This window comes from Triturus cristatus, chromosome 3_1 (genome assembly GCF_964204655.1).
Source record: "Triturus cristatus chromosome 3_1, aTriCri1.1, whole genome shotgun sequence".
In the NCBI taxonomy this organism is placed as follows: domain Eukaryota; kingdom Metazoa; phylum Chordata; class Amphibia; order Caudata; family Salamandridae; genus Triturus; species Triturus cristatus.
The window spans coordinates 274,894,869-274,922,409 of record NC_140583.1 but is presented as its reverse complement, the minus strand read 5'-3'; the positions used below and the strand labels follow the sequence as shown (position 1 = coordinate 274,922,409).

Sequence of the window (27,541 nt, the reverse complement as noted above, 5' to 3'; positions counted from 1 at the left end):
CCAAAGGGTGTAACCCAAACCAACCAATCCTAACACAAGAACCAAGACACAGCTCTGCCAATGTACTCCAATGCAGGGCTGCAATCCTGTCGACTTTTCGAATACAGGAGGTGATACAAGGCTCTGTCAAAGTACTTCAATCCAGGCCTGCATCCCCGCCCTCCTATACTAATAATGGAGCCCTGCCAAGGTACCCCAGTGCAGTCTGCAGCACCTTCCTCCTAGAGTAATCCTGGGAGACGCATACAGCTCAGTCAATGCAACGTACAGCTCACATGCATCGTCCTGCTACATCTGTGCACCCATGCCCCGGCTCCTACCCTGCCGCCTGCTATCCCAGTACTTCAGTTGCCACAAAGCTCTACCAATGTCCCTCAGGCCGGATTTTCTGCATCACCTTTTGTTCCAGTATTGTGGACCACTTACAGTCCTGCCCAGGGATTTCCACTAATTCAGTATCAGACCCCACCCGTAGCTGGGTCAGTACACCCCAGTCCCCACTTACAACCACTGCTGTTTCATAACTTCGGCCCAAACAGCTCAGCCAATACACCTCGTTCAAACCGCAACAGGCTTTTATATTCAAAAACTGGGACAACAGAGAGTTCTGGCAAAGCGCTGCTCCAGAGCGGCCACTCTTACTACAACTCTGCCAGGGCACCTCACTCCTGATCTACACACGGCTCTGACGAGGAACCTCATTCATGACACACAGATCAAACAGATCCTTATCGTCAATGGTACTCATTTCATCGACCTCGGAACGATGAAAGGCTGAGTGAAACCACCGTGATTTGAGCCCGTGACCACGAGGACGATCACAGATTACTGGAGTGGATGGATTAATCCGCAGGGCTCCCAGGTCCCCCACTTCACTCCTCCTAACACAGCACTGAGCTCTGCGGAAACACACAAATGCATCTCACTGCTGCAGACGACACACAGAGCTCCTCTCTAATGTGAGGACAGTCATGGTTAGCTCTGCCGATGTATCTCACTCCTAGCTGACAGCAGCGCACAATGCTCCACCTAAGTACCTCGTGGCACGGCCAGTAGGCTGCGCCAGGCACCCAGAAACAAGACCCCGTCGCCGTAGCTCCGCCAAGCGCTCTGTGTATTCACTCCGGCTCCAGTGAGTTCGACCGCAGGAGCGATAGCGCCTGGCTCCCGCCCAGCAGAACACAAGCGCTCCATCCGCCCAGGTCCCCTCCCGCCCCTGATGTAAATTCTCTCAGAGAGTCCTGTCGGCGCAGCAGTCTCCGGGCAGACCGAGGCGCAGGCATTATCAAGATTTAAACAAAGCCGGGCCCGGAGCCGGCCGCGGCTGACGGCGCAGCACCAAACATGGCCTTGGGAGGCAAAGCTCCGCCGAGCATGGCTGCGCTGGTGACAGGCGCCCAGAGCAGGCAGCGCTGGACGTGCGCGAGCCAACGAATCAACAGGGGGAACCGAGCCAAGGGTGGGGCTCGGCTCCTGGAGCCCGTGTGAGAGGCGAGCCTGGAAATGTCCGCTATGTAAATTACACAACAAATATCACCTACATTTCATAGGGCTAAATGTACAAAAATGAAGAATTGTGGTTTCCTAATTGCTATTCTAACCGAACTGCAATCAGGAAATTGCAATTCCTGATGTTAGAAATCTTTCATTTTTTAAATAGTGGGTAGCAAATCTAACTACCTCTTGAAAATTAATGAAGTAGGTCCCAATTCGGGACACATTAGGACTCACAGCCATCAGGCCTTCCATGATTGTGATAGCTTTTCAATGGAGCAAACATTTAAATATTTTTAAAATGCAGCCCTTTTACCTTAAAGGAAAACAGGATGCATATGAAGAGACAAAATGAAACTTTGAAGATTAATTTTTAAACAGAAGGCAGTGCTCCTGGGACACCCGCCTGCTCTTAAAAATTATTATTTTTTACGTTCCTAAAGGGGAAGAGGTCCCTTGGAGACCCCTTCCCATTTGGAAATGAGATACCACCTTCTTCGAGGTGTCAGTTAAAAATGAATGTTTTCTGACCAAAAATCAGTCGCAAAACATTCATACATACCACTGTGATTTGGTCATTTGGAAGGAACGCTCTTGATACGCCACGTACAAATACCGGATCAATAAACCAAATTGCGATTTGGTAACAAGTTACCAAATCGCAATTTGGTAAAGGTACAATAGAAATTGCTTTTTCGCTGTCGCAAACAGGACCGCAAAACTATTCTGTACATATGCCTCCTAGTCTCTTAAAAATTCAAAATAGTATATTTAACATGTGGAAGCTTTGACATTAATGCGTCACTTTATAGCACTGTAATAAGAAGTGGTTATTAAAAGTAAAAGTTTTCATACATGAATTTTTAAACATAAACTTAGAACCATCCCTGCCCCCGTCTCCACGCTGGTGACAGTGTCATTATTGACCCAAGAGGTACGTCAGTTGTCATGTGAACCCTTTATGTGGGTCAGATTAATATAGAGCAACATTATAGTCTAGTAAACGAAAAAATAATTTTCTTTACAGCTGGTATATGAAACTTGCATATTTGAAATTGCTTTTATAAGCGATTATGAAGACAAGGGAGTTTTGGTGAAAAATTATTTGCCTATGATCACACAATTTAAGCAGGGAAGCCATGATTTAATTAGGTTTTCTGGTTTCACTTTGTAGGAAGCAGCCACTAAATGGTTATTTTTGTGGGATATTTGTTTTTTGGGAGTTTTATATAGCGCGAAGTAGACCTGACGGTATCAGATCACTTTACATGAGCACCAGTTGCATTACAGACTAATACATTCATATTTTTGATAGGTATGGGAGATTAAGTGATTTGAGAATCATGGGATGTTGAGCGTCCCTGACGATACTCAAATCCAGTTCCCCAGCTCCGAGGTCCACCGCTCTAGCCGTTAGGCTACATCCTATCCCCTTTTATTTGTCTCTCTTTTTTATGTTAATACTTTACTTTTACCTCTTTGTGCTTTTTCCTTCAGTTTTATGAAGCACGATCTCAACCCATTGGTATTGGTGCACCTTACATAAGCACCAGTCACATTACACAAGGTACGGGGCGATTAAGAGATTTGCTTAGAATCATAGGATGTTGAGCCAACACCGAGACTCGAACCTGATTCCCCAGTTCCAATGTTGGCCGCCCTGGCATATCACATCATTGGTAGAGCGAGGGTGGCAAGCAGAAGCCACATGAAAGCTCGGCTCGCTATGGGCTCGAGGTTCCAACAGGACCTCGAGCTGAGCCAGAGCCAGTCTTCAGGCTCGAACCTGACTCGAGCTTTCAGTGGCTGGACCACCTCTGGCAAGCACCGAGGAGGGAGGTAAGGGACGGGCCCTCGAAAGCATGGCACAAGGTGAGTCCATGTGCACATCTTTATTCCCAGTATTAAAGCATCTTCCATCTTAAAAAGGAAAGGCATTCTCTCCCACTCGCTTCAACAAGAGCGGCTCCCGGCTGCATGCACATCATGCTTACATAAGGAGGCGTGGGGCTCTCCAAGTCAGCGAGGCTGCTATAGTGAGTTAGACACAAAGCAAATCAGATTCTTGTAGTAGAGAGATGACTTTCTGGTGCAAATGTAGTTAATGAATGGGGGTAGAGTGGTTGTTTGAGGAAATTGGGCATTTACTGAGCAAATGGGGGTCTTCAAGGAGTGTCTAGGGAAGGAGGGGCATGGTTATCTAGTAAAGAACTGAAGGAAGGAGTGAAGGGGTTGTGCAGTGAACAAATGAGGCGAGTGAGGTGGTTGTCAGTGAACTAGTGAGACAAGTGAGTCTACTGAATGTGTGGCATTATTTACTAGTAAAGGTGTGTGGTGGGTGTCAAGTAAAGGAGTGAGATAGCTATGCAGTGAAGTTACCGAACCTGGGAAGTAGTTGATAAGTGAACGAGTCTGGTGGTTGTCTAGTAAACAAGTTAGGTGTGTATCTTGTGAACGATGCAAGTGGTTGTCTAGCGAATGATTCAAGTGGTTACCTAGTTAATGAGAGAGGTTACCAAATGAGGGAAGTGGGTTTAGTATTCAGGTGAGATCGCTGTCTAGTGAACGAGTGAGGTTACTGAATGAGAAAAGTAGGTTTAGTGAGCAAATTCTATTCTATTCTTGGCATTTCTAAAACGCATGGCTATCCGAAAGGCCTTTCAGCGCTAACAAATCATACCAATCCCCACAGAGTTAAATAAACAACGACAAAATCATACCAAACCCCACAGAGTTAAATAAACAACAAAGTCTTTAACTGCTGCCTGAAGCTTAACCAATCTTTAGTCTTCCTCAACCCAGGTGAATGCCTGCAGAATAAGTCAGGTGATGGTCTAGTGAGCGAGTCAGGTGGTTTATAATGAATGACATGGGTAATTCACTAATTAATGACTGAGTGAGGTCTCTAGGATTAAATGAAGTACGCATTCCTTTCGAGGGGTAGCTCTTCAGCAAGCAAATCAAGAGGGCACACATTTTTTTAATTTAATTTTTTAAAAGTTTTATATAGCACAAACTAGACCCGAGACATCGGGTATCAGAGCGATTTACATGAGCACCAGTTTCGTTACAGGCAGACACATTCATTTTTTTGTTAGGCACGGGGAGATTAAGTGATTTGCCCAGAATCACAGGATGTTGAGCGTCGTTGCTGAGTCTCGAACCCGGTTCCCCAGCTTCGAGGTTGACCGCTCTAGCCTTCAGGCAACATCAACTCCCCATTTAATGCAGTGAGTAATTCTCCCCACAAATAGCTCTATGAGTGGGAACTCCCTCACCAGAGAGATTATTCTCCATTGAATAAGTCCAGTAGATATACTTCTGGATATCTAGTTCTCTGATGAGTGTGGCGGGTTTTTCTCCCCACAGACAGTTCTCCAGTGAGTGTTGAAGGTAGACCTCTAGAGAGATAGTTCTCTTGTGAATACAGTGGGTATTTCTCCCACCGATAGTTCTCCAGTGAGTGTTGAAGGCAGACCTCTAGAGAGATAGTTCTCTTGTGAATACAGTGGGTATTTCTCCCACCGATAGTTCTCCAGTGAGTGTTGAAGGCAGACCTCTAGAGAGATAGTTCTCTTGTGAATACAGTGGGTATTTCTCCCACCGATAGTTCTCCAGTGAGTGTTGAAGGCAGACCTCTAGAGAGATAGTTCTCTTGTGAATACAGTGGGTATTTCTCCCACAGATAGTTCTCCAGTGAGTGTTGAAGGCAGACCTCTAGAGAGATGGTTCTCTTGTGAATACAGTGGGTATTTCTCCCACCGATAGTTCTCCAGTGAGTGTTGAAGGCAGACCTCTAGAGAGATAGTTCTCTTGTGAATACAGTGGGTATTTCTTCCACAGACAGTCCACTGGTGAGTGTCAAAGGTAGACCTCTAGAGAGATAGTTCTCTTGTGAATACAGTGGGTATTTCTCCCACAGATAGTTTACTGGTGAATGTCAAAGGTAGACCTCTAGAGAGATAGTTCTCTTGTGAATACAGTGGGTATTTCTTCCACAGACAGTCCACTGGTGAGTGTCAAAGGTAGACCTCTAGAGAGATAGTTCTCTTGTGAATACAGTGGGTATTTCTCCCACCGATAGTTCTCCAGTGAGTGTTGAAGGCAGACCTCTAGATAGATAGTTCTCTTGTGAATACAGTGGGTATTTCTCCCACCGATAGTTCTCCAGTGAGTGTCAAAGGTAGACCTCTAGAGAGATAGTTCTCTTGGGAATACAGTGGGTATTTCTTCCACAGACAGTCCACTGGTGAGTGTCAAAGGTAGACCTCTAGAGAGATAGTTCTCTTGTGAATACAGTGGGTATTTCTCCCACAGATAGTTTACTGGTGAATGTCAAAGGTAGACCTCTAGAGAGATAGTTCTCTTGTGAATACAGTGGGTATTTCTTCCACAGACAGTCCACTGGTGAGTGTCAAAGGTAGACCTCTAGAGAGATAGTTCTCTTGTGAATACAGTGGGTATTTCTCCCACAGATAGTTTTCAAGTGAGTGTTGAAGGCAGACCTCTAGAGAGATAGTTCTCTTGTGAATACAGTGGGTATTTCTCCCACAGATAGTTCTCCAGTGAGTGTTGAAGGCAGACCTCTAGAGAGATAGTTCTCTAGTGAGTAGGTCAAGTAGAGGCACCTCTCGAGAGGTAGTTCTCTGGTAAGCGTAGTGTTTATTCCTTTCCACAGATAGTTATCTGGTGAGTGAGTGTGGTAGCTAGGGCTCGAGAGAGGTAGTTCTCTGGTGCGTGAGGTCAGTAGGCTCCTAGAGAGGTTGTGTTCTGGTGAGTAAGGTAGGGAGCCCCCTAGGGTGAAGTAGTCCTCTGCGGAGCAAGTTAAATATTTAATGGGGAAGACATATTTTTCTCTATATAATAATGTGGTGCTTAATCTGAACGTAAATCCTTGTCAGGCATGGTCAGCCGGAGGTGTAAAGATCAGGACATGCAAAGGATTAGGTTGTTGTCTCAGGAGAGGTGCTGTCTGTCCAGGCAGTTGGACTGAGGTTCAAGGAGACTCGGATTAATAGAGGACAGTGAAAGTAGCAAAAGAGAAGCAGCACCCCTCTCCGACCCTAACTTGGGGGCACTAGAAGGAGAGACATAGCCACCTTCTCAAGGGAGAGCAGCTAAGGTCTGCTGTGGAGACTGTGGCAGAGATCTGCTTTAGTGACGCTCTTCTGCCAGCCCTGGGAGCACCTGCAAGGGTTGCTCTGAGGGTAACTGGCTCCGGCTACCCAAGGGTTTGAATGGGCATTGTTGGCACATCAGTGAATACCAGCACAAGCCACCCCCCGGCAAAAGCTCACAGCCACGGATACCTGCACAGGCTGCCAGCTGTAGACTATGCACAAATGAAACCGAAGAACCCCTCATTGGCTGCCTATGGAGACAATGACTTAGGATGCCCCCCAGGTCCTCGCTGAATAAAGCTGTGTGCTCACCGCCTTTTCTTTCTTTATCCACCAGTTCCTATCACATGGCTGCCGCACTCTGGAAGCAGTCGGAGGCCTCCACCATGTTCTTACTCTGCCTCTGGTAAAAGTCTCCCTTTGGTAGGCAGCCTCTGCCCGGGACATACGCTCCATCCTGCAAGAAGCCTACAAGTATTGCTTTTTTGCTATTAGGGCTCATTTCAAAAAGCTCAGTACCACTTTCTGGGCGGCGCCCTCCTCAGCTGGCACTTCCTATATAACCTCAGCATGTCTCACAAGTACCAGATGAGGGTACTTCACAGCACACATCATGCAAGGTGTGGACTGATGAGGGGGGATCAGGGCATCCACACCTCAACATCCCATGATGGCGAGTCAAGTTGTGGAAGGATTGCAAACCCTCGTGAGAGGCATCCGAGGATGAGGAGGAATGAATTTTGACACGTCCCACTTTGAGCCTTTTCTCCTTCATCTTATTTGACAACATTCTACGGGGTTACTGATTTCAACCCCTCATCCTTTTGTTACTTTGATTTTAGCTGCAATCGAGGAAACATTGGTAAGGATTTACTATGGATGGGTGACAAGTGAGCAATTACACGATTCGAACAATAAAAGCGACAGGAGCGTAGAGAGCACAACCTCAAAATAATTCCACAGCCTCTCTCGCCTTTGCTACGACCAGGGGCCAAGCAATGAGATCAGAGCCGTGAGGATGGCTGGTTTGTGAGGTTTTAAGGGTCCTGAGTTTTTAAATGTACTGGACCAACACCATCATGATACAAGAAGACTGAAGCAACATTCTTTGGGAATATTCAAGACTGAATTAGTTTCAGCCAATACGGCTCTGACATACTCAACCGGTGGAGTTAGCAGAGAGCTGCCTACTGACAGGGAAACCCTCCTGATCGAGCCCGGCGGTATCACAGTAGCCGGTAAACACGTGTGGTGAGTCAGCAGGTTTTTCCACATACAAGATGGCGGCCAACACTTGCAACAGATATGTATTTTTTAAGGCAGTTTTAAAAGTCAGCAGAGGTGAAATTAGATAGAGTCCTTGAGCAGTCCTTTGTGTACTGAAAGATAACGACTCTTGCTTTTAAACAGAACAGATCCCAGAAACCAACAGTTACAAAGCAAGGCAACAAACTGTCCACTCCCCATTTCGACTTTCGATGTCAAGCCAACGGAGGCCACCCTAAAAGCACACACCCCACAAATGTGCCGACCAGTTAGGGGGATGCTGGAAACACAGCCCAAATCGTACAATCAAACACAGGACAGTACTCACCTTTCAACTGGAGCTCTCAATTTTCTGGGCCTGTCCCACGGCTGAAATCTGTGGGTGCAGAGAGACATGCATTACAAATTATAACCCTGGCTTTATTCAGTCCCAAACTGGCATCACCAACGTGTCTTCCATTCTCTAATTGGGTCTTGATCTTGAAAAACAACGCAACCACTCACTCACGCCATATGCGCAGGCAACATCCAAAATCTTCCAACCGAAGGGCTGGCTGAAATTTGAAATAACAAGTCCCTTATTTGTGGACGCAACCTGACTCAGGCAGAGCATACCCCAAGCGGACTTCGCAAATATGATGAGCAATGCGGAGGCGGGATATACCACCAATACTCCAGGGTCTTACAGTATTCTTTTCCATGTATTTTTTTTTTTGCACAGGGAGACAGGTTGTGGAAATTTAGCGTGCAAACTGAACATTATCTGCGCCATCTTGCCTCTCCCCAGCGCCACGCACAGCGAATGCACGGCCGCCATTTTAGGCACCCCACTCTCTCCCCGCTCACTCTCGACCGCCAGCGCTTTCCCCTGGCGCTGCAAGCATCCCCCGCGCGCCGGCCACCCCCGCTCTCTCATACAGGCCATAAACCCTCTCCCTCTGCGCGACCCTGCTACGGAACCACTTCCAACCGACAACCCATACATGGTCATGCCTCTCCTTTGATAACCCCCTTCCTCTGCGCCCCATTGTCTGAACTGGTCCCAGGCCATCACCTAGCCCTGCGGATGCAGTTTACTGCCCCTACTGTAAGGGAAACACCCCACATCAAAGGGATTACAGTAGATCAAAGCCCCTACCCCCTGAGACCCGGCCAGTTGCACACACCCCCGGGAATTAGCGGAATTCCCTGCTGCGCGATAGCCATCTCCCACTGCGGGTAGGGTGGGAACTTCTACTGTATCTATGTGTGGGATCGGATCTGAGCCGGGGCTTCAGGGGATGTTCTTTCAGGCATCAAGGGAATCTCAAGAATGTACTATGTGTAATAAAGCAATAAACCAGTGTATAAGAGACCAGGTCTCAGAGATGCAGTTAGAGCACCTCGTGACGATACCTTGCTGTCTGATCTGATGTGTTCTGCTCCGACGGAATAAAACTTTGTTTCCTGCCTTCCAGTCTCCGGCGCCTGCCTCTTTTATTGGTAAATTATCGAGTGGTATGAGAGGCGATTACCGCCGGGCAAATACTTGAAAGATTATCGACTGAAACTGCCGCTACCATTTAACAATTGGCGTCCCAAACGTGGGGCCAGTCAGCGACACGTGGATCCAGTGGGAGAGGTCCCGACGACAGAGTGAACGACTGCAACGATCGGGAGAGCTCCTGCCCAATAGACCCTCGTCTGGCAGCCGATCATCCGAACTTCACTGGTTCCGAGCAGACCTCTCTCGAGTGATCTACGGTCCTGACTGGGAACCATCAGGAGTGCCGCGGCAAATACGGAGAATAGAGGACGATCGGGCGCTGGAGGCGGAAGACGAGAAACTGTCCACGCGGTCCGGGTAAGGTCGTGAAATACGACAAAAGTGCGAAATAATTGATCGATTGTTTGAATACTAGTATTGCTCATTGATTGTTCTCTTTGAGATATTCGCTGTCTACAAACGGGGAGGAGTAGAAATACTCTCTCTCTCTCCCTTTGCAGATAGTGAAGGGTAGGTAACGCAGACTTTTGTCCCCGTTGAAACCCGTCGTGCCTATCTTTATCTCCCCATTGATTGATTGTCCGAACATTGATTGTTTTGAAGAATAGTGCTTTTTGAGATATTCTCTGTTTGCAAATAACGTAGAATAGGAATATTCTGTCTAGTCTTTGCAAATAGTGAAGGGTAGGTAACGCAGACTTTTGTCCCCGTTGAAACCCGTCGTGCCTATCTTTATCTCCCCATTGATTGATTGATTGATTGTCCGAACACTAGTTGTTCGATATTGGTTCTTTGGAGGTATTCTCTGCTTACAAATAACGAGGAATAGAGATATTCTGTCTAGTCTTTGCAAGCAGTGAAAAGATAGGTAGTGCTGACTTTTGTCCCCGTTGAAACCCGTCATGCCTATCTTCTCCCCACTGATTGGTAGTTGGTTCTGCCCGGACCGCTTATTAGAGGTGAACCACCCGGCTCCACTGGAAGGCACCCCTAATAAGGACATGTTCACTAAATATGGACTAGTCGCCGTAGCTTATAGCAAGCTGTGGCATAAATATACCAAGAAGGACCCCGAAAGTCAGTGGCCACTGATGGGATCCTTCGACGACCGCAAGATAGAAGCGCTAGAAGTAGCTCTGCGTAGCAATAAGACGACGCCTACTATGCTTGACAGTATTGGCATGTGGCGCAAAGAAGCGACGCAACGGAAAAAGAGGGAAGAAGTAAAAGCAGAAAAGGAATTACGAAAGGCAGCTCACCTTGCCGCTAAAAAGTTAGAAGAAGACATAAAGGAGAGAAGGGAAACTAAACTAAGACAGGAGCCCGAAACCTCAGGCCAGTACGCTGTTAGGACCCCTTCTTTGCTCTACCCTGAGTTGTCCTCCAAGCAGCGAACGAATGACGAATTACTGTTAGGTCCCCCGATCATTTACATGCCCCCTCCGTATGCACCCTCCCAATCAGTAGTGCAACACCCACAACCCCCGAACACGAGCGAAAGCAGTACAGGGGCCTCGGCCCTCACGGCCTCAGCGCCGGCTGAGCCTCTTGTACTGAACCCAATGTCGACTACAACGCTAGACGACCATGAGATGGGAAAGAAAGAGTCCACCAGAATGAATCGATTAACTAAGGATGAGCGAGCAGGAATCGATAGGATAGTAGGGACGCTGGTGGAGCGAAAGGAAAGTGAGGAGTATATAACAGACGTGTATAGCTCGTATGCCGACAGCCGCAGACGACACTTCGTCGTACGGCTCTGTTATCACACCCTGAATGCATATGAGGACAGATACCACGATAAAGGTCCCGAAGGCTTAACGGCTCTATATAGGAAGGTAGACATTGGGGAAGAAGGAGAGGGCGATATAACGAACCTCTTCACTCGTACACTCGAGGTCTACCGACACCTTAAAGAACATGGACAGACCACCAAAACAGAAACCCCCATAGCAACTAAGCCCCAGGGAGGAAGGGCCGATGCCATGATGCCCATTAAAGAAGCTGCCCCCTATTGGGTCCCCCCACGGGGTCAGGGAACACACGACGACATCAACCACCAAGATGCGAAGGGAAGGGTTGTATATAACTGGGTCTACCAGCCGTGGGACCGGCAAGATATTTTGACTTTTAGAAAGACTCTACCCGACTTGAGAAAGAACCCGACTGCCTTCTACACTGAATTGGGTACGGCCTTAGGCTCAACGATAATGACGTTAGCAGATATCGACTTGTTCTTTGGGCTATGCCTGCCGGCTGATGTGTGGAAACAAATCCGGAAAGTTGACCACGCTGAGCCGTTCGGATATACCTGGGTACAACTCGATACCATAGATAAACAGCGAGAACCAGGACAGAAACCCCCGAAAGCCATCTTAGAGCTCCCAGACAAGATTGTACAAAAGCTGAAGACTCTAATCCCAGAAAGAAAGGTAGACTGGTCGATAGTGACGGCTTGCCGCCAGAAACCCCAGGAAGATGTGTCTGAATACTTCTCCCGATTCGAGACTGTGTTTTCCGATTACAGTGGCCAAGACATGACCACCGCAACCGGACACCACCTCTTTGTCCAGAATTATGTAAAGGGTCTGTCTCAAGAAGTTTCCCAGAAGCTACAGACCAGCGAGAGCAGTTGGGCAGCCTCCAAACCCGCAGCAATTCTCCAGATGGCCCAATACTACGAAAACCAGAAGAACGAGAACGATAGGGCGTCAGAGAAGAAGAAAAAGGAATTAAAGGAGAGGGTGATGATAGCACAGTTGCAAGGGGTGACCATAGGAAGGGAACCCCCAAAAGAGAATTACCAACCAACCGCCCCTAGAAAGCTACCCCCTAGAGACCATACACCTACACCCTACAACGGACGGAGAGACTTAGATGGAAACCAATGTGCGTTCTGTAGAGGGTTCGGACACTGGAAATCCCAGTGCCCGGTCCTGCTGGAAATAAACAAGAATAGGGACCCCAGAGACGCAGCATATGACCCCAGAAATAGAGGACAGGGACGAGGGCACACGAACAACACCATCAACGACAGGCCAGGCAGACCAAACACCTTTGATCGCCCCCGCCAAAACCAGTGTCAGCAGTCCGACTATGAGAGCACTCATGACTTCGCATAGGACCGCCAGGGGCAAGGGAGGGATCCAGTCGAACTCCGTGTTGACCAACAAGGTCCTTACGTCACCGCTAAGGTCTTGGGCACAAAATCTCCATTCCTGGTAGATACTGGGGCGACACGTAGTGCGTTATCTAAACGACTGATTCCTAGGGCACCCTTGTCTGGCTCACACGTAACCTCAATAGGCTTTGACGGAACGCCCTCCACTAACCCCTTATCAGCACCAATCTCCTTTGACTTAGAAGATAACACCACTGACACGACCTTTCTGCTCTCCTCCAACACCCCCGATGCTATTATGGGACTTGATTTGCTAAAACATTTTCGAGCCACTATCAGATGCTCCCCAGACGGAGTTCGAGTCATCCTACACGATAACCCAGATCTGTCCAGACCCTGTCACACACGGCGTATGCTCTCTATAACCGATGCTGATATGTCCCTACTCGACACATTACCTTCACATCTATGGGCTAAAACCGACTCAGATGTAGGGCGCATGGTGATCGACCCGGTACACATAACCGTCCGACCGGACGCAGTGCTCCCAAAGCTTCCACAGTATCGGATATCACCCGAGGGCGAGAAGGCATTGGTGGAAATCATCGAGTCCCTGGTCGAGGCAGGAGTGGTAGAAGAAGTAGTGAGTAATGTTTGCAACAGCCCTATCCTACCCATTGTAAAGAAGCAAGGCGAGGGGGATGAGAAAGCCTACCGTTTCATTGTTGACTTGCGAGAGGTTAACAAAGTAGTCATACCCCAGTACCCCGTAGTCTCAGACATCACCACCATCCTCACCCTGATCCCATCCACTGCCACCATCTTTACTGTTATAGACCTCAAGAACGCATTCTTTTCCATCCCCATCCACCCAGACAGCCGCTACCTGTTCGGCTTCACTTTAAAAGCCCGTTCGTACAGATTCTGCAGGGCACCCCAAGGCTACACTGAGAGTCCCAGTATTTACAGCCAAGCCCTCAAGAGGCAACTGGATGCAGTCCAACTACCCGATGGAGTGGTATTGATACAGTACGTCGATGACATTCTTTTGGCGGCCGACACCACTCCTCTTGCCGTCACAGCCACCATTCACCTCCTCCGCTTCCTTGCGGAGAACGGTCACAAGGTCTCCAGAAAGAAATTGCAATTCTGCCAGCCCCTGGTAACTTATCTAGGCCACCTACTATCCAAAGACGGGAGGAAACTTACCCCTGACCGAATTCAAACCATCCTAGAAACCCCTGCTCCCAAAACTCAGAAGCAAGTACGATCCCTAGTGGGCCTCACCTCCTTTTGTCGACAGTGGTTGCCAAACTTCAGTCTCACCATAAAGCCTCTGCTTTCCCTGCTGGCTAAGGATGTCCCCTTCCCCCTCCCCTGGACACCCGAATGCCAATCCTCCTTCAAAGAATTACGAGACGCCCTCTGCTCGGCCCCAGTCCTAGGAACCCCAGACTACACTAAACCTTTCTCCCTCTACACCCACGAAAGGGAGGGATGTGCGTTGTCTGTCCTAACCCAGTCCATAGGCCCTAAGCAACGCCCTTGTGCCTACTTCTCTGCCACTCTCGACCCCGTAGCCAGAGCCTTGCCCGCCTGCCTTCGAGCAGTAGCCGCCGCTGCTGTCTCTATCCGACAAAGTGAGGGGATCGTGCTCTCGAACCCCCTCACAGTATTGGTACCCCATGCTGTTGATACCCTCCTGAACCAAACCAAGACTCAACACCTGACTAGCGCACGACTGACTGGGTATGAACTGACTCTGCTTGCACCCCATATCACATTGAAACGATGCACCACTCTGAATCCAGCTACACTACTACCTCTCCCTGACGCTGACCCCAATGCATCCCCTATACATGACTGCGTGACCCTCACCGACGAACAAACCAAGAGTAGGGTTGACCTCCGGGATACTGCCTTCCCGGACCCTGACGGAGAACTGTGGGTGGACGGCTCATGCATCAAGCTCCCCGATGGCACCACCTCAGCTGCCTATGCAGTCACCACAGCTTGAACAGTTGTTGAGACAGCCCGCATCACACAGCGATCCGCACAGGCGGCGGAACTAATTGCCCTCACACGAGCCTGCATCCTGGCAGCAGGGATAACCGCAAACATTTACACAGACAGTCAGTATGCCTTTGGGGTAGTTCACCACTTTGGGCTCTTATGGAAAGAGAGGGGATTCTTGACTTCTCATGGCACACCCATCCTGCATGGAGATCTAGTCTCTGCCCTGACCGAAGCAGTCCTCCTCCCCACACGGCTAGCCGTGATCAAATGCCAGGCACACAAGAAGGTGACAGACATTATAGGTCAGGGAAATGCACTAGCTGACATTACTGCCCGAACCACAGCCGAGAATAGGTCCACGACCCGCATGTACGTGACCAGGTCACAAACTGAGAAATGGAAGGATGCTAGGGAAACGATTAGGGATATCCAACTAGCCAGCACACCACACGAATTAACTGAATGGGCCCGGGTAGGATTGAAGGACGATGACAGTTGTTGGCGAACAAAAGACTCGAACAAATGGTTGCTACCCGACTCATACTTGATCCCCATGCTGACCATGGCACACTCCCCCGCACACATAGGGTCTGCCCCCATGATCGAACTCACCTCCAAAGTCTGGCACAACGACAGAATACCAGACTCAGCCAAACGTCTGGTCCAACAATGCCTAGTATGCCTCCAACACAACCCTGGGAAAGGAACTGCTGTACCCCGGGGAGGGTTTGGGGTCCCCAATCACCCCTTTGAAGTCCTACAAATGGACTACGTCCAGCTAGAAAGGTGCCAAGGTTTAAAGTATGTGCTTGTCGTTGTGTGTGCCTTCAGCAAGTGGGTGGAAGCCTACCCGACCCACGACAACACCGCTATGACTACTGCAAAAGTACTACTGAAGGAATTCTTCCCCCGATACGGCCTTTGTCGAATTTTGTGGAGCGACAATGGCCCCCACTTCGTAGCCGAAGTTATCCAACTCATCTTAAAAGGGTTGGGTGTAAAACAGAAGTTCCATGCGGTCTTCCATCCCCAATCTGCAGGCCTGGTTGAGCGACACAATGCCACATTGAAGCTTAAGATAGCAAAAATAGTTGCCACCACAGGACTGAAATGGCCAGACGCCCTCCCACTAGCATTGCTATCAATGCGTTCTACCCCCACCAAACACCACTTAACCCCCTACGAGGTCGTCTTTGGGCGGCCCATGAACCTTTGGACTGCACCAAAACCATCATCCATCCACGACGTCCCGGACGTCCTCATGTCTGACTATTTGTATAACCTAACTAAGACGTTGTCTGTTATCCATCAGCAGGTGCTGCACGCCATTCCCGATGTTTCCAGGGGCCCGGGACACGACATCCAACCCGGTGACTTCGTCTTAGTGCGTAACTTCCAGCGCACCAAGAGTCTGGAGCCCCGGTGGACGGGCCCCCTGCAAGTCCTGATCACCACCCGAACAGCTCTTCGAGTGGAGGGGAAGCGCAATTGGCTGCACGCACACCACTGCAAGAAGGTATCACCGACCCTGACAACCACGGACAACATCACCGCCCAAGAGGATCTTCTGGACAAAGACCGACCATCCCTGAGCCGCTGCCCGGATACAGAGACACTTGAATTGATTGAATATCCCGATCCCACTGTGCCATCCAAAGAAGGGTATAACTTGCGACGAAAGGAGAGGACTTCGGCTAAGCAGACCACAGGCTAAGTGGAAATCTCAGAGCGGTAGCCTAGTCACCTAAAAGGCCACCAGGAGAGAAACTAAGCAAAGTCTGTGGTTCTGCCCGCTACCGAGTCTCTCGAAGGTGATGGAAGCGCCCGACATGAAGGTGATGGAAGCGCCCGACATGAAGGTGATGGAAGCAACCGGACGTCCGAAGATCCCCTACAAAAACCCAAAGACTGACCGAATGCACAGCTTTAAGACTATAACACTTTTTATTACCCTTCTCTTTTGCCTTCTCCTCATGGTCACCTTCTGGATCATGGAGGAGAGCACACCCGCTCATAAGACATTGCTGACTACCGTTCAACCTACCACCACGAAAGAACACCATCTGATCTCACTTTCACCCCAACTCCGAGAAAGGCGTAAGGAATTCTGGAATAACTCTTTTGTGCAGTTACTCCACCAACACAATCTTGCCACTAACGCCACTAACTGCTGGATCTGTGGATTGCTACCACATGCCACTGGGCACTCAATCCCTTTCATCCCTTCACCTTTTTCTGTCCATGGTTCCTGCCTCGCCTGGCTGATCCTCCTGCAGGAGAGCTACAAGGACAACGCCACTTCCGGCAGAACCATGTCACACTTCTACCATGGGTTCTGGCTGAACAAAACTGGTAGAACTTCCGCCCTCTTCTGCCCTCTGAGATCGAACACTTCCTTTCACATGGACATCCCTGCCAAAGAACGAGTTGAAATGCAAGTGTTCAACAATCCAGCCAGACCCACCTTCTCTTACCTCCGAAAACGGACGGCCGCCACCCTAACAGTGGCCCTGTCCGTCATCAACATCACTGGATCTGTATGCCTCGAAGGCCTGGGGGCACAGCTGGTGGGCCACAGCTCCTGCCTCATCACCCGAACATTGGATTCGGTTGACCCACCCTCCTTTGTTGCCTCCCCGAATATGTACTTCGTCTGTGGTACTAAGGCCTACACCTGGCTTCCAAAAGGTTGGGGAGGCACCTGCTACATCGCCTTTGTCCTTCCTCCAACGTATGTGGCTCCAGCAAACCATCACCGACAGAAACGGGCCAAAGACATTGTGCAAGCCGACTCCACTGGAGCACAGTTCATGGACGCAGTAAAGGGTCTTGTTCCGCTCTGGGGTCCGATGGCAAACAGCCGTGCCATCCGCCACTTAACCCAGGCAGTCGAAACGGCAATGAACATTACAGCTGGCGCCCTCGCCAACAACACCGCTGAGCTTCAGGCCGTCCGCCTGGTGGCTCTCCAGAACCGCCTTGTTCTAGATGTGGTTCTGGCTGACCGCGGAGGAGCATGCCGCATCATTGGGTCCAGCTGTTGTACCTACGTACCGGATAACTCACCCTCAGTCTACAAAGCAATTGAACACCTCCACAGACTGTCCATAGAGGTCCATCAAGAACAAGAGGAATGGTCACTGGGGAGTTGGTTTTGGGACGCTATTAAAGGTTGGGGATGGAGGCTGTTTTCATTCATCCTCATACCAATCATGATACTATGTGGATGTTGCTTGGGGATTCAGTGTCTGCCACCTTTATGTTCGCTTTTTATGAACTGCATCTGCCCTAAGACTTTGGACTTTGAAACTGAGCGGATGAAAGCTCTGAACGAGGTGGAGGTACGGGGTATTATGGGGATAGATCCAAACTAGGCAAGCTGGCGAGACATGTTAAAAGGGAGGACTGTGGAAATTTAGCGTGCAAACTGAACATTATCTGCGCCATCTTGCCTCTCCCCAGCGCCACGCACAGCGAATGCACGGCTGCCATTTTAGGCACCCCACTCTCTCCCCGCTCACTCTCGACCGCCAGCGCTTTCCCCTGGCGCTGCAAGCATCCCCCGCGCGCCGGCCACCCCCGCTCTCTCATACAGGCCATAAACCCTCTCCCTCTGCGCGACCCTGCTACGGAACCACTTCCAACCGACAACCCATACATGGTCATGCCTCTCCTTTGATAACCCCCTTCCTCTGCGCCCCATTGTCTGAACTGGTCCCAGGCCATCACCTAGCCCTGCGGATGCAGTTTACTGCCCCTACTGTAAGGGAAACACCCCACATCAAAGGGATTACAGTAGATCAAAGCCCCTACCCCCTGAGACCCGGCCAGTTGCACACACCCCCGGGAATTAGCGGAATTCCCTGCTGCGCGATAGCCATCTCCCACTGCGGGTAGGGTGGGAACTTCTACTGTATCTATGTGTGGGATCGGATCTGAGCCGGGGCTTCAGGGGATGTTCTTTCAGGCATCAAGGGAATCTCAAGAATGTACTATGTGTAATAAAGCAATAAACCAGTGTATAAGAGACCAGGTCTCAGAGATGCAGTTAGAGCACCTCGTGACGATACCTTGCTGTCTGATCTGATGTGTTCTGCTCCGACGGAATAAAACTTTGTTTCCTGCCTTCCAGTCTCCGGCGCCTGCCTCTTTTATTGGTAAATTATCGAGTGGTATGAGAGGCGATTACCGCCGGGCAAATACTTGAAAGATTATCGACTGAAACTGCCGCTACCATTTAACAAGGTATACACACTTTTTAAATAACTTGGCCTTAAACAAATGTGTTTTTGCATCTATTCTTGCCCAGCTTCGAAACAACATGCACTTTCTTCAATTAATCACATTTCTCTTCTACTATTAGGTACAAGACCAAAGGTTGAAGGGTGAGAGCATAAGGTAGATCTCAGGTAACTTGGCATTTTATTAAGTGGGTGACACTTACCTTAAATGTTATGCCCCTCATTTATAAAACAGAGGGCTATCTGGGTAATTGTTGCAGTCGGTGGTGTATTAAACAGATACAGAGGGGATGGTATGGGTCACCAGAGTCCATGACGCAAGCGTAAATGAACATACACAGAAGGACTTCGGATCAGAGAGAGGCTACTCACAACAAGGAAGCGTCTTTGAGTGTACGCTACCGACCAAAATAAACAAAGCCCTCCAGAAATATGAATAATACTGAATATTTACGAAGAGCAGGTTGGTGCATGGCTTCTCCCTTAGCACCCAAGCAATACGAGTCACTGTTACCTTTCTTAATAGCACTTATTTCATCCCCCTCAGAGGGTGGAGAACCAAACACGACTCAAATTAGAGTCTAACTGAATGAAATCCAGGAGTATCCCAGTGTTTCATCAGAGCGTGCTATAAAAGCAGGAATGTATCCAACATTTACAACTGTGCTGCAGGTTTCAATCACAAAACACACACATGTTGTGGTTCACAGGACAGAACCAACCACAATGGTAAGTCAGGTGGATGTACCATTCCCGAGCCTTCCCCGACACATGCTGGGCACCCTATTTGTTAAGGACTAGCCTCAAGTCAATGAGTGGTTAGACAATAAAGCAGCATTAAGCAAAGAGTGACTTCCAGCATCGAGTCCTTGCACACCTAGATTAATGTCAGTGGCGTGCATTTCATGTCACAGTGGATGCTGATTCAGACTACCCATCTGCATTCAGGACCAGTCTAGAGCAGTCCCTGTTGTCCTCTTACTTTTGTAACTATACACACACCTTAGTACCGACCCCCACAGATCTGTACCCACCTCTTGGTGCACCTCTGTAATGTGCTAGAGATGCCACTCTGTAGCATTACCCCTCCCACACAGCCCCTATGTCACTGCCATTTTCTCTTCCATTCACAGGTCACCTGGTCTCAGGTTCTTCTTTGCTATGGATCAGATGCTAAATCTACTTCCGTTATGACTCCCCTGTCGTTTCTATACCCCCCTCTACTTATCTCCTCTACCCACGATACATTTATTCTTTCATTCATTTGCTCCACAGGGCTTATATTTCCCATCCTACTAAGAACAACTGTGCAAAACAAGTTTCCACGCATAGGTCAACCCCCCACAGACATCACTCACCACTCATATATTCCCAAGGACCCGCCCACCTCCCCATGTCATTTGTCACAATAGAGCGCTTTCATGCAGTGACAAACCTGCCTTGACATCTTCAGCTCACTCTGCAGCACCACACCAAATCCTTTACTCACAGTACATTCTCCACTCACTCACCTCTCTTAGGAGTAGGAGCTCTATAGCCATCTGATGCAGTGAATAGACAAATGCCGTCCAGCACGGTCAGATTTCTCCAGAGAACTCCAGCAGGACACATCATAAGCTAGGTCTAAGAACTAAGCACGATTTAAAGTGAATACCTTCTGTCCTACCTGCATTTCCAGAATGCCACAAGATGGCTCCGCATGACGGGGAGTCTTTCCTCACTGGATGCCCCTCTGGTTAGGAGCCATGTACGCTCAGAACACCTCGGCAAGACCATTTAGAACTTCAAGCCCCGAAAACAACACATTCCTGCAATCAGCATTCGAGCACTTCTGATTTTATAAGTCCCGTCACCAGTAAGTTTCAAGTTAAGTACATTAAGATAGACTCAACATCAGCAGGCCTGTATCAGTCATGATTCGTGGGTAAACTCCACTCCAGCAGGTCTGTACTTGTCAAGATTCACAAGTAGGATAGACTCCTGTCCATCTGTATTTGTCAAGATTTGAAGGTAGGCTCAACACCAACAAGGCCATACTTGTCAAGATTCATAGGTAAACTCCAGACCGGCAGGTCCATACTCATCAAGATTGTTAGGTGGGCTCAAGACCAGCAGGACCTCTAGTTGCCCAGAATGAACTAGTCCTCACTGTGAGGTAATCTTGCCACCAGTAGGCCTTCCAATTGTCTAGAGTAAGTGTGATGGAAACAACATTTCTACACTTTTCCAGATTACAACTTTTCTCTGTTGGAGATAAGCTCAGCAGGTTCACGTCTTCCTCTCGCACAGTCTCTCCACACGGAGATCTAAGGTTGACCCCAGCATTCATCAAATTGTCCAGAATTTAACTCTCCTCACTGAGGGTTAGATCGGAGTTCACTTCTCCTTTGCTTAAATGAAACCTAAACATTTTTATACGGTAGTTTGGGCTCTAACAGCTTTCCGCTTGTCGAGACATACTCTCCCATCTATGAGGGGGGCTGGTGAGGAAGGCACAGCAGTGGTACTCTACTTGTTCTGAATCATTATCCTTACTCGGAGGCAGGGTTACACCGCAGGAACTCCTCAATCAAGGACACTTACCAAGCAACCGGCCGCTGCCTCCTCAGGCGTCTGCAGATGTATGAGGGAATTCACCTTCTCAGATCCTCACTCCTCTAAGATTCTTTACCAAAGGGTGGTGGGGAATGGTTGATGCAAAAGATGGTAAGATAAACGAATGCCGTCATTCAAGAAAGTAATCCCCAGTTTGCTGAAATGGACCAGGTATTTTTTTTACAAGCGGTGACATCCTTCATAAACCAATATTCGTCAATAATGGAAGCATCCATGTGGTATGGGACACATGATTTAAAAATGCCATTGAAAAATGACTTTTTTGGTGTATCCCGGTCAATGGTGTAGACCAGAATCTAAACCTCAATCCCTCAAACGAAAACCTTTTGGAGCGAACAGAGCTTGCCCACGCTCCCTATGCTAATACTTTCATGGCAACCACAAGCGTGGCGGGCAGAGGAGCGGAGGAATGCATTTTTACTTGCCAGTGGAGGGAGGGGTAGCGGGCACATCCAATTCCATGCTGCCTGGAAACTGCCTGGCTGCAGACAATGCCTATGAAAACTCAGAATATGTTTCCGTGATGCAGGAGGCGGTGTTTTGATGATTCTGCGGTTTCAGGACCGAGGGTCTGATTAAAAAGGCGACACACGGCGAGTTCAGGCTCCTGCTGGAAATGGCATCAATTCTCCGCTCTAATCCGGAGGATTGACGCGAATAATCAAGGACTCAACAGCGGCTCCCGCCAGAAGAGCGGAGAGGGGGGATCCGCGCGATGAATCATGCAGCGGAAGCACTGGTTGCAATTGTTTCTCTGCTCTCCTTTGTTTAAGAAACTGTTTACTCTCCCAAAAAATGTCGGCACATGTGCATCCCACATCCACCAGCTGGATTCCTCTCTCTAACCAGTGTGATGATATTTGCAGGGAACCCACTCACTGCATTAGACCTCTGGCTAGAGGCGCCATAAGATCACACATACAGATGAGGAGGAGTGTGCAGGATACTAACTTAACAGGGGCCCATCAGCGGTCATAAATGTCATTAGAGGCATCATTCACTCACCACCCCTACCACAGTAACATACAAAGTGCAAGCCAACAGCTATAAATGCCATCCTTCATAGCTTCTCCCACACTCTCTTGTGCGGGGTGACATCTGCTCCCCTAAGAGACTTCTCCAGCAGGGCCCTTTAACTCACCGCCAACGTGAAATGACACTGCACATCAGCTGACACATCCCTTGCAGCAAGCCATAATAAATTCATCATGGAATGGCATTTCATGCACAATAAATACATCAAGTGCAGAACCCATCAACTGAGAGCAAAGCCAAGGAAGCTGCTGTTAAATAATAGAGATGGCAAAGCCTAGGAACCTAAATCTAGAACCTAATTCTACCACTTGAGAAGCGTATTTAGAGTCAGTTTGGAATTCAAACTTACACTGTAAAAAAAGAGTGTAGAGTTCATCAACTCAAAGCACATGTGAGAGAACTGCTTGCAAGCAAGAAGATTCAGGCAGACTAGGCAGCGCCTATAGTGGTACCCACTAAACAATCAGGGTAGCATCATGTCTTGTGACGCCAAGTCGAGAGTCCATCAATTTACGGCAAAAGCAAGGTGACTGCTCGTACACTGGAAGCAACGGGACCGCAAGTGTCAATGAACTAGTCCGTAAATCAACACAAATCAAACAACTTTACATCCATAGAGACATCTACTGAGATATTAAGGATATGGTCACATATATATAAATACATATATAAATAATGTAACATCAAGCACAGAATCCACCAGCATAAGGGCACTGTTACTGCAAGGATACCAAGTCAACAAAATCAAAGGAATCTTCTACCACAACAAACATAATTCTTGTTGTCTACTAAAATGTTCAGGAAATAATGACACATGACAAGTGTTGAATAAGTACCATGAGCAAAGCCTCGACCATGTAACACGTTATCACATCTCTTCTTACTGCACCAGCTAATGTGAGAAACCAACTAAACTCATGAAAACACATCAAACAGAACATTTCACACACACACACCACCCCCTCACTCTTTCCTCCCCCAATTACCACTCATCATGGAAACACAAAAAGCACTAACCACTATGGAGTCATAAACATTAAACACAAGGACCACACTGGCGAGATTACTACACACAAATTCAGCACAGGCTGTTACAGGTCTCTTTTTAAGTTCAAAGCTTTCCTGAATCGATTGGGCGAATTGTTTTTACTGAAATTGGGGGGAAATCTTGGGGGAAGTGCTACATGTTTTTACTTTTGTGCTGCTACGTTTTTATCATTACCTGTTCGGTGCCAGGTGGCCATTTTGCCTGGGCCACGCGCTGGTTGTAGTCAGCGCTCTAGTCTCAGCACGCCATCCGCCCGCTTAACTACTTAATGGCCTTAGCTCGGACGCGCAGCGGGCGTTCCGCTGGGCCGCAGCGCCTAAGGCAAGCCCATCTGCGCCCGTCCGCGCCTGTTCGGGCCTAGGGGCGAGGACTCCTGCTCAAATTAGCAAATCTATCACTCAATATTCACGTGAGTAATTATTAGCGTCACGCCCTACTCAATCGAGCGAATGCATGGTAATTCATCCAGGACTTACTGGGCTTAGCTCTGTTAATTGTCAGTATGTTTTAAACATGCGAATAGAAAACACTAAGATTGCCCCCCCTACTTCACCTGTTTTTAAGACACATACTATGTATTCCAGCATAGTTAATAAAGTAGGGATTTCTACGTTCTCTTTTTCAAATATTAATTGCCGTTCGCTGTCTAAGCACAAAGAGGATACTTTTGATCTATTGCTTAATGAGCAGCTGGATGCCATGTTCCTTACAGAAACTTGGCTAAAGGATAGCCCTGGACCTGATGTAGCTACCACTTTGCCCAGGGCCGGACTGGGAACAGAAACCGGCCCTGGCAAACTGCTCAGCTGGCCCCCCCTGGGGTGAGGGGGAGTGCAGCCGAGCAGTTTGCGAGGGCCGGTTTCGGCCGATGTTGTTACTGGGGGCAGATATTGCCGACCCACGGTAACTAAAATGGCTCCCAGGGGGCCAAAACCGGCCCCCACTCTAGCGGCCTACCGGGGAAAGGCCCGGTGCCGCTATGGTCAGTCCGGCCCTGACTTTGCCTGCCAATTACATAATAATGAGGAAGGATAGGAAAGAAAAATCAGGTGGTGACATTGCGATGTTTTATAAAAACATTTACACTTGTAAATTTGAAGATTTATTCTTTTCAGGTTGTGAAGCTGCTTTATTCAGACTGACCCTAAATCCCCAATACACCTTTTCGGGGTTCTTGATTTATCGTCCCCCCTGGGCCCGCTGGGCCATGGGCTGCTGCCCTCCCTGATTTAATTGCCCCCTATCTTTTACACACTGCCAATTTTACCATCTTGGGTGATTTAAATTTGCATCTGGATGACTCTACCTGTGGGATCAGTACTACTATGATTTTCAGATTTAGCGGCTATGAACATTTTACTTCACAATTCTGGTGCCATCCACTTGGCTGGGCATTTACTTGATCCCATGTTCTCTAATCTTTTAAACATTGATTGTTCCCCAGCTCTCCCTGTGACGTGGTCAGACCACTATTTAACTGGCTTTAGTTTTAAGCAAACTTTGTTTAATCCACCTACGTTTGCTCTGTGCGGTAAAGTTAAATGTAGGAATTGGGGGAAGTTGAATATCGAACTTTTTAACCAGACTTTAGCAAAAAATGCTCCTGATACTAATCAGATCTCTTTAGCTGACATTGAAAACGTTCACTGCTGGCTTGAAAATCTATTGATATATGTCTTCCCCTCTCTACGAAGCAATTAAATAATCATCGCCCCTCTCCTCCCAGGGAATTCGGAGAAGCTAAAGCAAGAAAAAATTAAATGTAAAGCGCTCGAAAGACGCTGGAGGAAGGATTATTCAATCAACTCTAAAATTGCCTATAAAACGGCAATACGAGCTTATCACTCCTTGTGCAATACTGCTAAAGCTGAATATGTGAATATCACCATAACAAATGCACAGAATAATCCCAAGACTTTGTTCAAAGTAGTTAGAAATTTGTCTGGCACTGATAACCTTCCCAGCCCTCCTATTCCTACCGAAATACAATGTGAGGCTCTGGCTGGATTCTTCCTTGATAAAATAGAAAACATTTATGCTGCTCTGAAGGTGAAACAAGATAATACCCCACTGTCGACTAACCATACGTTTTTTGCATCTAATATAGCGGAACAGCTGAATGATAAACATGTGGAATCTAGTTCTTTACTTGAAAATTGGGCACTTCTTGATGCTATCACTTTTAAGCAAATTTTAGATAGCCTTAAATCGGGTTCACCAAGAGATCAACTTCCTGTTATAGCTATGCAGAAATTGGATTCATCAGCGTTGAAAGTGCTTCTGGAGTTACTGATGCTTCCATTCCTGAATCTACTATACCTGCAGAGTGGAAGAATGCCATGGTTCTCCCGCTTTTAAAAAAAGCTAATCCTGATCCAGAGCAGTTGTCCAACTTTCGCCCTATTTCTCTGCTTCCAGTGTATTCCAAAATGTTGGAAAAACATATCAACATTCAACTAACTAAATTTGTTGCCACCCAAAATGTTTTACATCCTTCGCAGTCAGGCTTCCGGAAAGGTTTCTCGACTGAGACTGCGCTTTTGGGGGTCACAGAGAAGTTACGTAGTCACTTGGATGCTGGGGAGACAGCGGCGCTTATCCTGCTTGATTTAAGCGCTGCCTTTGACACCGTGTCTCATTTGGTGTTACTGACAGCTCTGCGCTCACTGGGGGTTGTTAGCCCAGCCCTTAATTGGCTCAGTGACTTTCTAACCAATCGAACATTTCAGGTCTTTTCTTCTGAGGCAGCATCGAAAATTCATTTGTCTCCTTACGGTGTTCCTCAAGGCTCCATTTTGAGCCCTTTATTATTTAACATTTATGTCAAGCCGTTGGCAAATATTGCCCAAGAAGCAGGATTGTCTATCTTCTCCTATGCCGATGATACTCAAATAATCTTTTCCTTGTCGGCAAATAGGTTTTCTAAATCATCTTCTCTCCAGACAGGTCTTAGGAAAATTGCTGGATGGATGGAAGCCAATTCACTGAAACCTAATGGGGATAAAACGTTGGTCCTTATTTTAGGAAAGAATAGAGACCTCTGGGGCCCTCAGCACTGGCCGCCTGAAATGGGAATTTTCCCTATACCCACCACTCAAGTTCGCAATCTGGGTATGATCATTGACAATCAACTTTCAATGAAGCAGCAAGCAGTAAAAGTGGCTTCTACCTGCTTAACAATCCTAAAATGGCTCAGGAAGATCCTTTGGATGTTGCCTAGTTCTACTCAAAAATCGGTAGTCCAAGCACTTATCACATCTAGACTGGACTACGGCAACATCCTATATTTGGGAGCCAATAAGGATGTGATACGCAGACTGAAAGTGGTGCAGAATGCGGCGGCTAGGATGCTTTGCCAGGTCCCGAGAATAACCTCAGTTTCAAGCTCTCTTCGTGAGCTTCACTGGCTCAGGGTTGAGTGCCGTGTAAAGTTCAAGACCCTGAGCTATATGTTTAAAGTGAAGTCTGGCAGTGCCCCTCAATATCTATGGGCCATCGTTCTTTCTTATCTACCTCCGCGTTCTCTCCGTTCTTCTACTCAGGCTAAGTTTTTAGTGCCAAGGATCAAACGGTCTCGTTTGGGTGGTCGGTCCTTTGCTTATCTAGGCCCTCTTTTCTGGAATTCCCTTCCCCTATTTTTAGGTCTCGCCTGACCCAGCGCATGCGCTGGTCTGGCGAGACTTATTGAGAGGGCTCCAAAAAGTGCTACCAGGCCAGCCTAGAGCTACAGTGCATGTGTGCGGGCGCGTGTACCGCGCTTGATCGCGATTACTTTCGCGGCTGCACGGCCTCTTGGCATAGCCAATAGGTCTCGCTTTTGGGACCTTATAAGTATTTAGTTAGGCAACTATTGTATGGCTAAACACTTATAAGGTCCCAAAGGCGAGACCTATTGGCTATGCCAATGCTTGTTTAGGAAGGAAACTGTTTTCAGCAATTTTCGTAGACATTTAAAAGCATGGTTATTTAATCAATAGATTGTGGATAGCTTGGCTACTTGTACTTTTCCTGTATAGTGGAGCTGGGAAACCTTTTTGGTAGCTATGCGCCTTATAAGATTAATAAATACATAAATAAATAAACATAAAGCGCAGATCT

At 48.0% G+C, this 27,541-nt stretch overlaps 1 protein-coding gene across 4 annotated transcripts in view; it reads right to left on the bottom strand.

The window, feature by feature from the left end:
• The window catches only part of PEAK1 (pseudopodium enriched atypical kinase 1), a 523,641-nt gene that overhangs the window by 291,145 nt on the left and 204,955 nt on the right, over positions 1–27,541 (bottom strand). For all 4 annotated transcript variants that reach the window (XM_085643878.1, XM_085643881.1, XM_085643879.1 and 1 more), the window contains one exon: positions 8,209–8,256. The gene's annotated coding sequence lies outside the window, so the exon portion shown is untranslated. The remainder of the gene's footprint in view (positions 1–8,208; positions 8,257–27,541) is intronic.